The sequence below is a fragment of the Equus asinus genome, chromosome 8 (genome assembly GCF_041296235.1).
Source record: "Equus asinus isolate D_3611 breed Donkey chromosome 8, EquAss-T2T_v2, whole genome shotgun sequence".
NCBI classification, from domain to species: domain Eukaryota; kingdom Metazoa; phylum Chordata; class Mammalia; order Perissodactyla; family Equidae; genus Equus; species Equus asinus.
In genome coordinates, this window is record NC_091797.1 from 39296237 (window position 1) to 39311942 (window position 15706).

Sequence of the window (15706 nt, forward strand, 5' to 3'; positions counted from 1 at the left end):
TCAAATGCCTGCAGTTAGCTACTGGGTTCCTTTAGGGCTTACTGGTCTAGGGCTTATAGCTGGGATGGCTCCTGTCTGCTTGATGTGGTCTCTCATCCTCCAACAGGATGGCCTGGGTTGTTCATATCATGGAGGCAGATTTCTGAGAGAAAGAGTAGAAACATGAAAGGTCTCTTGAGTTCTAGGCTTAAGACTGGCACAACGTTAATTCTATTTCATTCCATTGGCCAATACAAGTCACAAGCCCAACCTAGTTTCAAAGCGTGGGGAAAGACTCTACCTCTTGATGGGTGGAGCTTCAAAGTCACATTGCAAAAAACATGGATTCAAGGAAGAGGGCAAAATTGTAGCCACTTCTGCAATTAACCAAGGATGGAAGTAGGAATGATATCTTTTACCATTTCTGCAAATGGTTTGCTTTTGGAATTTGTGTTTCTCATCCCTGTAACTTTAGGTCTGCTAGATTTGATTCTAAGGAAGAGACTGTTTCCATAAGGGAACACAGTAAGGGTTTCACTGAACTTGAAGCAGTGACTACCACCTGGCCGCTCTGGGCTCCGCACGCCAGTGGATGAGCAGGCAAAGAAAGGTGTTACTATACTGGTAGGGGATAACTGACCTTGATTATCGTGTAGATCTAGGGTTACTGCTAAACATAAGACAAGGAAGGAGTATATCTGGAGCCCAGCGTGTGAATGTGAAATTACGGCAACAAAGACCTTACAAGAGTAAAGCAAGACACAGTTCTCTTAAGGATAAACGTCTGGACCACCATTCCAGGCAAACAGCACAGATAATGCCTGAGAATAAATGAAATCTATTTTTGATAAACGGCTTCGGAACAGCTTCAACAGTGAGATTGTAGCATTTTCACTAAATCTCTTGCATTAAGGTTTTATAGAGATTATGCTGGCAGCCACCTTGCAGGCGACTCTGTGTTTGTTCAGACAAAAAGGGATCTTTATGTTGCCAGGGGTAGACTGTTTCAGGAACGTCTGGAGCACCACTTCAGATCATTGGGCCTCACACTTCTTATTTCAACCACTGCTGCAGTGGTTAGTTCCGTGAGCACTATTTTTGATTGGGTGCCCCTTGACCATGCCTCAGCTTGGGCCGGTGCTTGCCCTAAGGTTCGTCTAACGCTACAACACCATGGCAGGGGGTAAGGAAACTGCTTAGTGGTCACACATTCACAACCTGCAAGTGTGGGACAGTTAACATCCCATGGAGTGAAAATCTGACCAATGGGGAATGTGAGCCAATGAGTAAATTGTTTCTCCTTTCTTTTCCTGCGATAGATGTCTGTTGAGATGCCTCCTGACATTTCTGTTGCCAAACCAGGTTCGTTTTGCCTGCCGCGTGATTAGGCCAATCACTGAGATGACCAGTTTGCAAAGAGAAAAGATTTAATCACGAGGTAACTAAGTTAGGAGGCCAGAGAATCAATCTCAGATCTGCCTTCTCAAAAATAGGGACTCAGGGATATTTATGGGGGAGGGGGAAAGGTGGTCTAAAATGTGGGAATAGATGATTGGAGGTGAGGAGAAATAAGGTAATTGATGATCTGCACAAGTATAGTCAGGCTTCGTGCCTCTTCATAGGACGCATGCGCACAAAATGCCAGCTATTTCCATGATCTGAGGGTGGAGTTTTTAGCTCCTTGACATCAAAAGGTCATTTGTTGAGCATTTGTGCAGGCCCAGTTGATAGTTTGGTGATCTCAGCCAGCCTGAACTGGACAAGAGGGTCTCAGTTCCTGGAAAAGCATTCTTAATTACTCTGTTGATAAGATGGGGTCAGTTGAACTGGTCCTTGAGGGCCTGTGGTTACACTTCTTGGGACACATGTGACTGAGCTCCCAGTTACTCCATACTGGTGGTAAACTTGATAATGTATCCTTGACAAACCCACTTTTCTTCCCTGTTCTGCTCACTTTCTTTTACTCCTGATGCTGTATCACATTCTGCATTAGGTATTTGTGTATACGTCTTTGTGTCAAGCTCTGTTTTCCGGGAAACCTAGGCTAAGACAAAAAATCTCGGGGCCTATAAAATTAATCTTGATTATAGACATGAATTTTGGAGTTACTAAACATCAAAGACATTTGTATCCATAAGAATGGAGAAGATCCCATGGGGGGCAATTTTAGAGAAAGAAGAGGTCATAAGACCAAAGTTTGAGGCACCTTAACATTTACTGATTGGTAGTAGAGAATTGTAAGACTCTAAATAAGATTGGGAGAAAAATGCAGAGAGGTGAGAGAAAAATTCTTTTAGTTGCATTAAAACTAAGCTGATATAACAAAAAGACCCAGAAAATATAGTTGCTTACAGAAGATCCTTTTTCTGTCTCTCTCTCTCTCTGCATCTGTCTTCTCTCTTTCCACCTCTCTCTCTCTCAGGCAGTGGTGTAGCTTCTCAAGAATTGGGGGGCAGTTCTAACTCTACTTTGTTCTTAGTGTCTCCTGATATTTGAGGGTTTGCCAAGACTTGTCAGTATTCCAAAGGGGAAGATCTCAGTCAGCACCTCGATGTAGGCTGGACCATCAGGCAGCAGCTTTTAAAGTATGTAAACATACCTCTCCCAGAGGAAGACTAGGAGATGAGCCTTTCTGTTGCTTCCTCTGCATTGAGTCCTGGGGGGATAGTCAGTTAAGGCCTCTTTCTCTGTTTGTTACAGTCCTGTGGTACCCGTGTAGATAAACCTCACTGGCTACCAGAACCAGGTGATCAAGAAGTGTACCCTAGGTGGTAGCCGCAAAAACCAAGGCACCAGACATGATACACAAGCTCCCTTCTGGGAGATATGGGCGACTTGGAGTGAGGCAGAGGGAGAGTGCAAAGATGGTGCTCGGGGCCTCCCCTCTCTGGAGAGGATTGCAATCTGCACTTAGATGTATGTTAAATTAGAAGCCTTAGCTTTTAAGATAAGTAAATAGGCCTCTTTCAGGAAAAAACTGGCTGTTTCAGTCTGCTTCCCCTGTGCTGTGCCCTGGAGAGAGAGACACACTGAGTCTGGGTAACCGTTTCTCAGTTTGTTACAGCCTTGTGGGTCTTGGACATAAGCTTAGTTAGCTTCAGAGCTATGTGTTTTGGGGGCCCATCTCTCAGGTAGAAGTGTTTAAAAGTTGGGGCACCAGATGTAGGGTACAAACACTTTTGCCCTTCAGGGAGAAACTGTGAGTTACGAGTTCCCTCCTGATTCTGTATCGCCACACCACTGGTGGGGTTTTTGGTGAGATTGTGTCTCAGCCTCTCTCTCAGATTCTCATTCAATTATTAATTTTTAATTTTCTCTTTTTTTTTGAGGAAGATTAGCCCTGAGCTAACATCTGCCACCAATCCTCCCCTTCTTTTTTGCTGAGGAGGACTGGCCCTGAGCTAATATCCATGCCCATCTTCCTCTACTTCATATGTGGGACGTCTGCCACACCATGGCTTAATGAACAGTGTGTAGGTCTGTGCCCAGGATCTGAACTGGTGAACCCCGGGCCGCCAAAGGGGAACATGTGAACTTAACCACTGTGCCACCAGGCTGGCCCAAATTATTAACTCTCAAACATTAATTATGTAATTTTTTAATTTCTTGTTTTTTAAAAATCCTTGCTGGGTTTTATGTTGGTTCAGCAATTCCAGTCCATTCTCTCCATCTGTGACTTTTACCCTTCTTGCAGTTGGAAGACTATCTAGAGTAGTTTCTTATTGTACTTGGGTAACAGGTACCCTTTTTTGGAGGAGTTGATTTTTTTCCCCTAACTTTACATTCCCTCTCATCCCCGCCTTTGTTATAGCCACACTCCATTGATGGTAAATAAGCTTAAGTTTCTTTTAAATTCTGTAGCAACTTTTGTGATTTTTCAGTGTTAACAGTGGTATTTTTTGCCAACAATAGTACATGAAGGAATCTCCTGGAAATCTAGATTCTATGTTCCATGAGCCATTTTGTAAATGGTTTTAGAATCAAGGAGCACAGCAACTCTGGATCTCCACTTTTCTTCCAAATAAGAGGGACTTCTAATAGCAAATATGAAGGAGGATAATACTCAGAAATAGGAATATAACTTGAGGTAGAGATTTCTGGACAGGAGATCTTGTGAAAATGCTTCAGGCAATTTGATGAGCCATCTTCTGGAGCCTCTGGTAGCTTTGCCATCAGTGTCTGTGGCCTGAGACGCACACCAGGATTAGATCTTGGAGCTTCTGATGCTGGAGCAGTTGCTGATGATTCTGCCAGGATAGGTGCTGAATGGGGTTTGAGAGCAGCATCCAGAAAGTGGGGAGGAGGTGGTGGTTCTAGTGGATGATTTAGAGAAAGAGTTTATTAACTGAGACAGCAAGTGGGAAGGGGAAGCTTGAAATTTGTTGTGGGAAGTTAGGGAATTGAATTTACAGGGATAATAAGCGCAATGATGGAAGATGAGATGCTTAAATTACATCGTTAATGGACGTAGCTGGAGGCCCTGATTTTGGCTTTTATACGTACTGTTCAGCTGACCACTCCCACTGGATTTAAATAATGTGTGTGCAAATGCACCCCACATAAATAATCAAGAAGTATAAGATTTTAAGGTAGGGTTATATTGTTGGAGCTGGAAAGTGTCAGGTGACAAGGGTTTCCTTTTGTGCAGCATGAACTGATGAAGAACTAAGGATGAAGATGACCTCTAATTCTACATCCACTTATACTTGTCAAGAGATTATTACTATTATTATTATTTTTGAGGAAGATTAGCCCTGAGCTAACTACTGCCAATCCTCCTCTTTTTTTGCTGAGGAAGCCTGGCCCTGAGCTAACATCCATGCCCATCTTCCTCTACTTTATACGTGGGATGCCTGCCACAGCATGGCTTTTGCCAAGTGGTGCCGTGTCTGCACCTGGGGTTGGAGCTGGCGAACCCCGGGCTACAGAGAAGTGGAAGGTGCGCACTTAACTGCTGCGCCACCAGCCGTCCCCTGAAGAGATTATTAAACCACATGCTATTAAACAAATACTGTTTGAGAACCTGTGTCTGCTGGATGCAATGGGAAATACAAAGAAATAAATAGTCTTACTCCAAGGAGCGTTGCAATTTAATTGGCAAATGAAAACGTGAAAAGAAGTTAAATAAGTTGTAAAAGAGTTAAAAGAGTTAAAAAGAAGACACAGGAAACTAAGAAAGATGATGCATTATCAATTGCAAAATGAATGCAGCAGGCCATAGTGTTTGAGCTCAGAGGAGCGTGATATCAAGTTGATTGGTTTGGGAAGGCTTACAAATAAGGGTAGGACTCGAGCTGCACCTTGAAGGATGTGAATCTTTGTCTAGGTGGAGAAGACTGGAGAGATCTTAACAAGCAGAAGAAAAGGTCTGAGCTCCGGGTATGTGCTGGAGGTGGAGGATTCATATAGAGAAGAAACTTAAGAGCCTTATCATGAAAGGCCCAAGAAGACAGGCTTAGGACTTCAGACTTCATCTTTTAGGCCAGGTGTCAGCAAGTTTTCTGTAAATATCTTAGGCTTTGCAGGCCATGTAGTCTCTGTCACAACTCCTCAACCCTGCCATTGTAGCAAGAAAGCGACTGTAGACAACACATAAACAAACGAGTGTGTCTGAGTTCCAATGGACCATAGTTTTCTGATCTGTCTTAGACAATGGGGAACATTGTTCCTCTCTGCTCAGGAGAGTGGCAAGGTGAAAGAAATGTTTTCCAAAGTGATCTGTGAAGTGACATAGCATCGAAGGAGTGAGGATAATAATAATAAGGAGCCAGGAAGACGGGTTCGAATTTGTTCCTTTTAATGAGACTTTGTTCTGTTTTGAGTGTTGGCACTCTTTTTTATTTTTAATTGCATTGATTATATGAGTAATTCAACCTGGTAGGTGAGGAATAAATAAACACATTTGGCAGAAGTTACAACTTTTTAAATTGGAAGGAATCTTAAGAGAGCCTTTAGTAAATCCCGTCAATTTCTGGATGAAGAATCAGTCCAGAGAGGGTAGGGGGATTTCCTGCGCTCACACCACTAATACACGGGAACCTGCATCTTACGTCATGAATTCAGACTTAAATTTAGATTTAAAATCAGATTAAGAGACGGTTTATGGAATTCAAGGCGGAGTATGACAGGATAACATATGATAACTAACTATAGGGGAGTAAACAAGGGAAAGATATCTATAGTATCATTAAAGATTCCAGTCTTGGGGCTGGTTCCATGGCTGAAGGGCTAAGTTTGCACACTCCACTTTGGTGGCCCAGGGTTTCACTGGTTCAGATCCTGGGTGCGGACATGGCATCACTCATCAGGCCATGCTGAGGTGGCGTACCACATAGCACAACTAGAGGCACTCACAACTAGAATATACAACTATGTAGTGGGGGGCTTTGGGGAGAAGAAGGGGGAAAAAGAAAAGATTGGCAACAGTTGTTACCTCAGGTGCCGATCTTTAAAAAAAAAAAGATTCCAGTCTTGGTGACTGAGAAATCAGTTGATCCCTTTGTTAGAAATGGAGAAGCCAAGAGGAAAAGCATCTGTTAAGGGTTGAATTGTGTCCCCCTAAAAGGTATGTTCATTTCCTAACACCTGTTACCTATGAATGTGAACTTCTTTGAAAATAGAGTCTTTGCAGATGTAATCAAATTAAGATGAGGTTATTCTTGATTAAGGTGAGCCCTAATTCAAAATGGCTGGTGTCCTTATAAGAAAGCAAAACAGAAATAGAGACACATACGCACAGGGAGAGCACCATGGGATGACAGAGGCAATGATTGGAGCAATGCTGATGAGTTTACAGGCCAAGGAATGCCAATGATTGCTAGCCAAATCAAAAGCTAAAAGAAAGGTATAGAGCACATTCTCCCTCAGAACCTCCAGAGAGAGCATGGCCCTGAAAACACCTTGATATTGGACTTCTGCCCTCCAGAACGGTGAGGAATAAATTTCTGTTGTTTTAAGCCCCCCAGTTGTTGGCACCTTGGCAGCCATCGGAAAGTAATACAGCTACTTTTGTTGGGGAGAGGGAAACAGTGAATTTACAGAGCCATATTATTTGTAAATATATAAATAGGTGTGTCAGGAACGACAATGGAAATGTAGGATTATATTTGCACAGAGGGCCTTGAGAATGATGTGCTTTGGCAATTATCTCTTTGGTGGTTCAAAATCAACCTTTGAAGTCGATTTTAAAGAGAAAATGTGTAAAAAGAGAATTAAAGGTTAAGGACTTTGGGTTTCAGAAAATTCGGAAAAGTAGTGGCCACTGACATGTGAAAATATCAAGGCTGAACATTTTGGAAAAGCAACATGAGGACCATTTCAAAAAGGAAGTAGCCAATAGCATGGCGTGATTGAAGACGATCTGAGGAAACGGACTGAAGAAAAAGTACGACTCTATCCAGGAATGCTAGTAGTTCTTTGCATTTACACAATGCTTTACAATTTATAATGCATTTTTACATTCATTTTCTTATTTATTTACCACAACATTGAGGGACGATATTATACTTATTTTGCAGCTCAGCACATTCTGGAACAGAGAAGTTAAATTCTTAGTTGAAGTGATGCAGATTCTGAATGACGAGGCCAAGATGTGGACCCAGATATTCAGACTCCAGAGTTAGGCTCTTTCTATGTAAAAATGGAATAACTTCTTTTATTTCTTTTAATAAGCTCTCACTCTCACTAGGTAGAGACTAATGATTACCAAAAGGTGGCAATCAACTTTTCTTAATGTTTTAAACGGCTTGCTGTACATTCAAAGATTTCCTCAGTATAATGGTAAGCTTTGTGTTTGTAATTTTTAATTTTAAGATGTTAATAATTTTCATAATATAATTACTTATGAATTATAGAGTGAGTCCAATAATGGCAAAAAGTAAAAGAATTTTTTCAATTGTTTTATTGAGGTCATAGTAGTTATAACATTGTGTAATTTCAGGTGTACATTATTATTTATCAATTTCTGCATAAACTGCACTGTGCTCAGCATCAGTAGTCTAATTTTTTTTTTTTTTTTTTTTGCAAAGAAAAATCTGTACCATAGCTGGAATTACAAAGGAGGGAACGTTTAAAATACTATATCTGCTTTTGGCTTCTGTGGGGTCAACAAGAACTAACCAAGAGTTTTATAAGTAAGAACAACCTTTAAAAAAATGTGTAGTCATTAGTTAACACTGTAAACTCTGGGTCTTTTTTTTAAAGTAATTTTATTGGGATTATAATGGTTTATAACTGTGTAATTTTGGGTGTACATTATTGTTTATTAATTCCTGAATATACTCCTTCATGCTCACCCCTAGTAGTCTAATTTTTATCCATCACCATACATGTGTGCCTGTTTACCCCTTTCACCATTCTCCCAATCCCCTTCCCCTCTGGTAACCACTAATTTGTTTTTTTTTATCCCTGTGTTAGTTTATCTTTCATATATGAGTGAAATCATATGGTGTGTGTCTTTCTCTGTCTGGCTTATCTCACTTAACATCATATTCTCAAGGTCCATCCCTGTTGTGGAAATAGGACGATTTTGTGTTTTTTATGGCTGAGTAGTATTCCATTGTATATATATACCTTATCTTTCTCCATTCATCAGTTGATGGGCACTTGGGTTGCTTCCATGTCTTGGCTATTGTGAATAATGTTGCAATGAAAATAGGGGTGCAAAAGTGTCTTTGAATTGTTGATTTCAAGTTCTTTGGATAAATACCCAGTAGTGGGATAGCTGGATTGTATGGCATTTCTATTTTTAACTTTTTGAGAAATCTCTGTACTATTTTCGATGTTGGCTACACCAGTTTTCATTCCCACCTGCAGTGTATGAGAGTTCCCTTTTCTCCACATCCTCTCCAGCATTTGTTGTATTTTGTCTTGTTAATTATAGCCATTCTAAAAGGTGTAAGGTGTATCTCATTGTAGTTTTGATTTACATTTCCCTAATAATTAGTGATGTTGAACACATTTTCATGTGACTGTTGGCCATCTGTATATCTTCTTTCGAAAAATGTCTGTTCATATCCTCTGCCCATTGTTTGGTTGTGCTGTGTTTTTTTTGTTGAGTTGTGTGAGTTCTTTTTATATTTTGTAAATTAACCCCTTGTCCGATATATGATTTGTAAATATTCACTCACAGTTGGTAGGTTGTCTTTTCATTTGTTCATGGTTTCCTTTGCCTTGAAGAACCTTTTTAGTCTGACATAGTCCCATTTGTTTATTATTTCTTTTGTTTCCCTTGCCTGAGTAGACATGGCGTTTGAAAGCTGCTGCTAAGACTGATGTCATAGATTGTACTGCCTATATTTTCTTCTAGGAGTTTTATGGTTTCAGGTCTTACATTCAAATCTTTAATCCATTTTGAGCTAATTTTTGTGTATGGTGTAAGATAATGCTCTACTTTCATTGTTTTGGAAGTGGCTGTCCAGTTTCCCCAACACCATTTACTGAGGAGACTTTCCTTTCTCCATTGTATGTTCTTGGGTCCTTTGTCGAAGATTAGCTGTCCATAGATGTGTGGTTTTATTTCTGGGCTTTCAATTCAGTTCCATTGATCAGTGTGTCTGTTTCTGTGCCAGTATCATGCTGTTTTCATTACTGTAACTTTGTAGTAAATTTTGAAGTCAGAGACTATGATGCCTTTAGCTTTAGTTCTCTTTTCTCAGGATTGCTTTGGCTATTTGAGGTCTTTTGTTGTTCCATATAATCTTAGGATTCTTTGTTCTGTTTCCATGAAGAATGTCATTGGGATTCTGATTGGGATTGCATTGAATCTGTAGCTTGCTTTAGGTAATAGGGATATTTTTAACTGTGTTTATTCCTCCAATACATGAGCATGGAATATCTTTCCATTTCCTTATATCTTCTTCATTTTCTTTCAATAATGTCTTATAATTTTCAGTGTGCGTGTCTTTTACCTCCTTGGCTAAATTTATTTCTAGATATATTATTCTTTTTGTTGTGATTGTAAGTGGGGTTGTTTTCTTGAGTCGTCTTTCTGCTAGTTTGTTGTTAGCATATAGGAATGCAACTGATTTTTGTAAGGTGATTTTGTACCCTGCAACTTTGCCGTAGTTGTTGATTATTTCTAATAGTGTTTTGGTGGATTCTTTAGAGTTTTCTATAGATAGGATCAAGTGACCCACAAACAGCAAGAGTTTCACTTCTTCCTTTCCAATTTGGATAACTTTTATTTCTTTTTCTTGACTAATTGCTCTGGCCAAATTGCTCCAGTACTATGTGGAATAGGAGTGGCACCCTTGTCTTGTTCCTGTTGTGAGGGACGGCTTTCAGTTTTTCACCATTAAGTATGATGTTGGCTGTGGGTTTGTCATATCTGCTCTTTATTATGTTGAGGTACTTTCCTTCTATACCCATTTTATTGAGAGTTTTAATAAAAAATCGATGTCTGAGCTTGTCAAATGCTTTCTCTGCATCTATTGAGGTGATCATGTGACTTTTTAAAATTTAATTTATTTTTTATTTTTTCTCCCCAAAGCCCCAGTACATAGTTTTATATCCTAGTTGTAGGTCCTTCTAGTTCTTCTATGTAGGATGTTGCTTCAGCATGGCTTGGTGAGCAGCATACAGGTCTGCACTCAGGATCTGAACTGGTGAATTGGGCCACCAAACCAGAGCACTCAAACTTAACCACTACACCATTGGGCTGGCCCTGATGATGTGATTTTTATTCCTCATTTTGGTAATGTGTTGTAGCACATTGATTTGGGCATGTTGAACCATCCCTGCATCTCTGGTGTAAATCCCACCTGATCATGCTGTTTTTCCTTTTAATGTATGGCTGTATTTGGTTTCCCAATGTTTTGTTGAGGGTTTCTACATCTATGTTCATCAGCGATATTGACCTGTAATTTTCCTTCTTTATTTTGTCTTTGCCTGATTTTGCTATCAGGGTAAAGTTGGCCTCATAGAATGAGTCAGGAAGCATTCCATCTTCTTCAATTTTTTGGAATAGTTTGAGAAGAATAGGTCTTAAATTTTCTTTGAATGTTTGGTAGAATTCTCCAGAGAAGCCATCTGGTCCTGGACTTTTGTTTTTTAGGAGGTTTTTAGATACTGTTTTGATCTCTTTACTTGTGATTGGTCCATTCAGATTCTCTATTTCTTCTTGATTTAGTTTTGGGAGGTAATATGGGTCTAAGAGTACATCCATTTCTTCTAGGTTATTCAATTAGTGGGCATATAGTTTTTCATAGTATTTGCTTGTAATCCTTTGTATTTTTGTGGTATCTGTTGTAAATTTTCCTCTTTCATTTCTAATTTTATTTATTTGAGCATTCTCTCTTTTTTTCTTTATGAGTCTGGCTAAGCATTTGTCAATTTTGTTTGTCTTCTCAAAGAACCAGCTCTCAGTTTCATTGATCTTTTCCACTGTTTTTTAGTCTCTATTTAATTTACTTCTACTCATTCTTATTATTTCCCTCCTTCTACTGACTTTGGGTTTTGTTTATTCTTCTTTTTCTAGTTCTGGTTGGTGTAGTTTAAGATTTCTTATTTAAAATTTTTCTTGTTTGTTGAGATGAGCCTGTATTACTATGAATTTCCCTCTTAGAACTGCTCTTTCTGTGTCCCAGAAGAGTTGATATGTTGACTTTCATTTTAATTTCTCTCCAGGTATTTAAAAATTTCTCCTTTGATTTCTTCATTGATCCAATTGTTGTTCAGTGTCATGTTGTTTAGGCTCCACATATTTGTGACTTTCCCAGCTTTTTTCTTGTAGTTGATTTCTAGTTTCATAGCATTGTGATTGGAAAAGATGCTGGATAAAATTTCAATCTTCTTAAATCTATTGAGGCTCACCTTGTTTCCAAACATATGGTCTATATGAGAATGTTCCATGTGCACTTGAGAAGAATGTGTATTCTACTGCTTTTGGATAGAATGTTCTATATATATCTATTAAGTCCACGCAATCTAGCATTTCTCTTAAGTCTGCTATTTCCTTGTTGACTTTCTGTCTGGATGATCTATCCATTGATGTAAGTGGGGTGATGAGGTCCCCTACTATTACTGTATTGCTGTCAGTTTCTCTCTTTATGTCTTTTACTAGTTGCTTTATATACTTTGGTGCTCCTGTGTTAGGTACGTATATATTCATAAGTGCTATGTCTTCTTGATGGATTGTCTCTTTTATCATTATATAATCTCTCTCTTTGTCTCTCATTATCTTTTTTATCTTGAAGTCTGCTTTGTCTGATATAAGTATGGCAACATCTGCTTTCTTGTGTTTGCCATTTGCCTGGAGTACTGTCTTCTATCCCTTCACTCTGAGCCTATGTTTGTGTTTAGAGCTGAGATGCATTTCCTGGAGGCAGCATACTGTTAGGTCTTGTTTTTAAATCCATCCAGCTACTCTTTGTCTTTTGATTGCTGAATTCAATCTATTTACATTTAGAATGGTTATTGATATATGAAGACTAAATACTGCCATTTTATTTCTTGTTTTCCAGCTGTTCTATATTTCCATTGTTTCTCTTCCCTTATATTTCTGTCATTTAAATTTGGTGGTTTTCTGTGATGGTTTATCAGTTTTCTCTTTATTTATGATTTGTGACTTTGCTCTGATTTTGTTTAGTGGTTACCATGAGGTTTGTACAAAAGGTCTCATAGATGAGATAGTCCATTTTCTGATAGCTTTTTATCTCCATTAGCTAAACAGGTTCCATCCCTTTCCACTTCCCCTTCTGAGTTATTATCACAAATTATTCTGTTTTGTGTTGTGAGTTTGTGACTACATTGAAGTGTTTATCGTTATTTTGATTCTTTCCTTCCTTTTATCTTTTATGTTAAAACTGTTTGCTGACCTGTTGTAATAGAGAGCTGCAGTTTTTTGATTTTGTCAGTTTATTTATATCCTTGCTCTATGCTTTGTAAACCTTTGCATTTTTGTGTCAGGTATGAGAGCTTCATCGTTTCTTGTATGGGGGGGTCTAGTGGTGATGAACTCTCTCAGTTTTTGTTTATCTGGAAAAGCTTTTATTTCTCCATTGTATCTGAAGGATAGTTTCACTGGATAGTGTATTTTTGGCTGAGAGTTTTTGTCTTTCAGTATTTTGAATATCATTCCATCCTCTCCTAACCTGTAAGGTTTCTGCTGAGAAGTCCACTGAAAGCCTTATATGGGTTCCTTTGTAGAGTTTTCTCCTCTCCCTTGCTGCCCTTAATATTCATTCTTTGTCATTGACTTTTACCAGTTGTACTATTATATGCCTTGGAGAAGGTCTTTTGACATTGATGTAATTAGAAGTTCTATTGGCTTCATGTACTCGTAAGTCCAGTTCTTTCCCTAGGTTCAGATGTTCTCAGGTATAAATTCTTTGAAGAAGCTCTCTGCTCCTCTCACGCTCACTTCTCCCTCTGGAATACCTATAATCCTTATGCTGCTTTTTGTAATTGAGTTGGATTTTTCTTGAAGGATTTCTTTAATATAAAAAAATCTTAGTTCTCTGTTCTCCACCAAAAGCATTTCTATATTTCTATCCTCTAAATCTCTAATTCTGTCCTCCATAACATCAGCTCTAGTTTTGTAAGGATTCTAGATTATTTTTTATCTCATTAATTGTGTTCTTCATTATCTAGACTTTTTTTTTAATAATTTCAATCTCTTTGGTGAAGTGTTCCTTCTGCTCATTAATTTTGTTCCCAAGCTCATTGAACTGTCTCTCTGAGTTTTCTTGTAACTCATTGAGTTTCTTCATAACTATTTGGAATTCTCTGTCATTTAGATTGTAAATTTCTTTGATTTCAGGCTTGGTTTCTGGAGACTTGTCATTTTCCTTATGCTCTTAAGTCTTACTGTAGTTTTTCATGGTGTTTGATAAACTCATCCTTTGCTGGCACATTTAGTGGTAGTATCAGGTGGCAGATTCCACCTGCCATCACTTGGGGGAAGCAGGAGCTGTGTTTCTGATGCTGCCTCCTCTGCTGGAAGTTGTGCAGGTATGGCTGCTCTGCATGTGTACCAGGTAGCCACAGCTACTGGGTGGGTAGCTCTCTTAGTGGTGGGACTTCTGTGCCTCTGTGCTCAGTGGCTGGGTTGCACAGTTACTGGCCAGCACTGTGCTTGCTGGTGGTTTGGCTGAGCCACTGTGCTTGGTGGGCAGGGAACCTTCATGGAGACTGGGCTGTGGCAACTTGTTCCAGAGTGTTCCCACTGGCATGGCCACTGGGGAATGGTGGGTGCTCCCGCAGACCACACTACCCCTCCAAAGATGTTTGCATGTGCACCAGGCTGCCCTTGCCTCCTCTTATAGTCATGTGGGCCACTGTGCTTGGTGGGCAGGGCTCCTTCACAGGGGCTGAGCTGTGGCCACTCAGTAGTGAGTGTTCCCGCTGGTGGGGCTGCCATGGCAAGTTAGGCACTCTGGAAGGCAGGGATAGTGTTTGTGCATGCCAGGCTGACTCAAACTCCTCTTACAGTCAAACTGGCCGCTGTGCTTGTTGGGCTGGGGTCCTTCACAGATGTCAAGCTGAAGCCACTCACTGGGGAGTGTTGTCACTGGCAGAGCTGCCACAGCACAGTGGGCTCTCCCATAGGCCATGGTAGCATTCATGTGGAGGCTGAACTGCCCCCACTCGCTCTTAGAGTCATACTGGCCACTGTGTGAGGCCCTGTGACCTGGCTTGCTGCTGCTAGGGTGAGGGAGGGGTGCACTCACCCGTCTCCGCTCCTTCCTGGGGATCCTGTCCATCCACCTTCAGATGTATAGCTCTGGGGGTCTCTCAGGCATCCTGTTGTGCTGTGTGGGTATCCTCTGTTGGCCAATGATTGTTTGTTTCATTGTAATTCAGAGGGGGAGAGGAAGGAAACAGCTCACTCTGCCATGTTACTGATGTCACTCCTGCAGTTTCAAAAGAATTTTAATATATTAAAATAGAAATTGATTCAAACTGTTTTAAGGTTTTTTGGTATATTCAGCAACATAAACATAGATTCATTCATTGATCAGATAATCAAATCAGACATGATGAACCAAAATTGGGGAGCTTTCTAGTGCAAATATTTTGTGTCTATGTGTATGTGAGTGTAGTTTTGGGAGTGGGAGGGAGTGGATGATGGAAATGTAGCATGTGATATATGGGCCATTTCCACATGTTCTGGGTTATAGTGCTCACAGTCACTTCTCCATAAGACTAACTATACCTGATTTATTTACAGTTCAGAAAATTCCCACAGAGATAAAATACTTTGGGAAGATCTTTTAAGGACCTCACAGGAACAATGGAGTCCAGCTCTAGTCTATGAAAACTCTGCTTACATGAGAACCTCCAGACACACATTTTGTACAGGAGAGGAGCGAGGGACTGGATGTTGTAATGAACAGAAAGTGATCAGATTTTGTTACTATTGACGTTTGGTGGAAATATAGATGTCTATATTTAATATGTTCCATTTTTGTGTAAGATGACCATGTATGTGAAAGTTTCTTCAAGAAGTGAATTATTTTTCAATATAGAATGATTAAACAATATGCTTGCTTTGTAGCCTGGCACTAAATTTTACCTAACTGTAATTACTTCAATCCATTATGAGCTTTTTGAGGTGTTAATAATCCTTGTGCCCATCAGTTTATTGTTTTCACTATCACTTTCCTTCTGTTTTTGCTTTTAGTTTATATCTTTTGTCTCTATTTAATTCAAATCTCCGTTTATATCTGCTGTCTCTCTCAGATCCTGTTGTCCTTCTATACTTGTCTTCTTTATCTTTCCCTTTGTT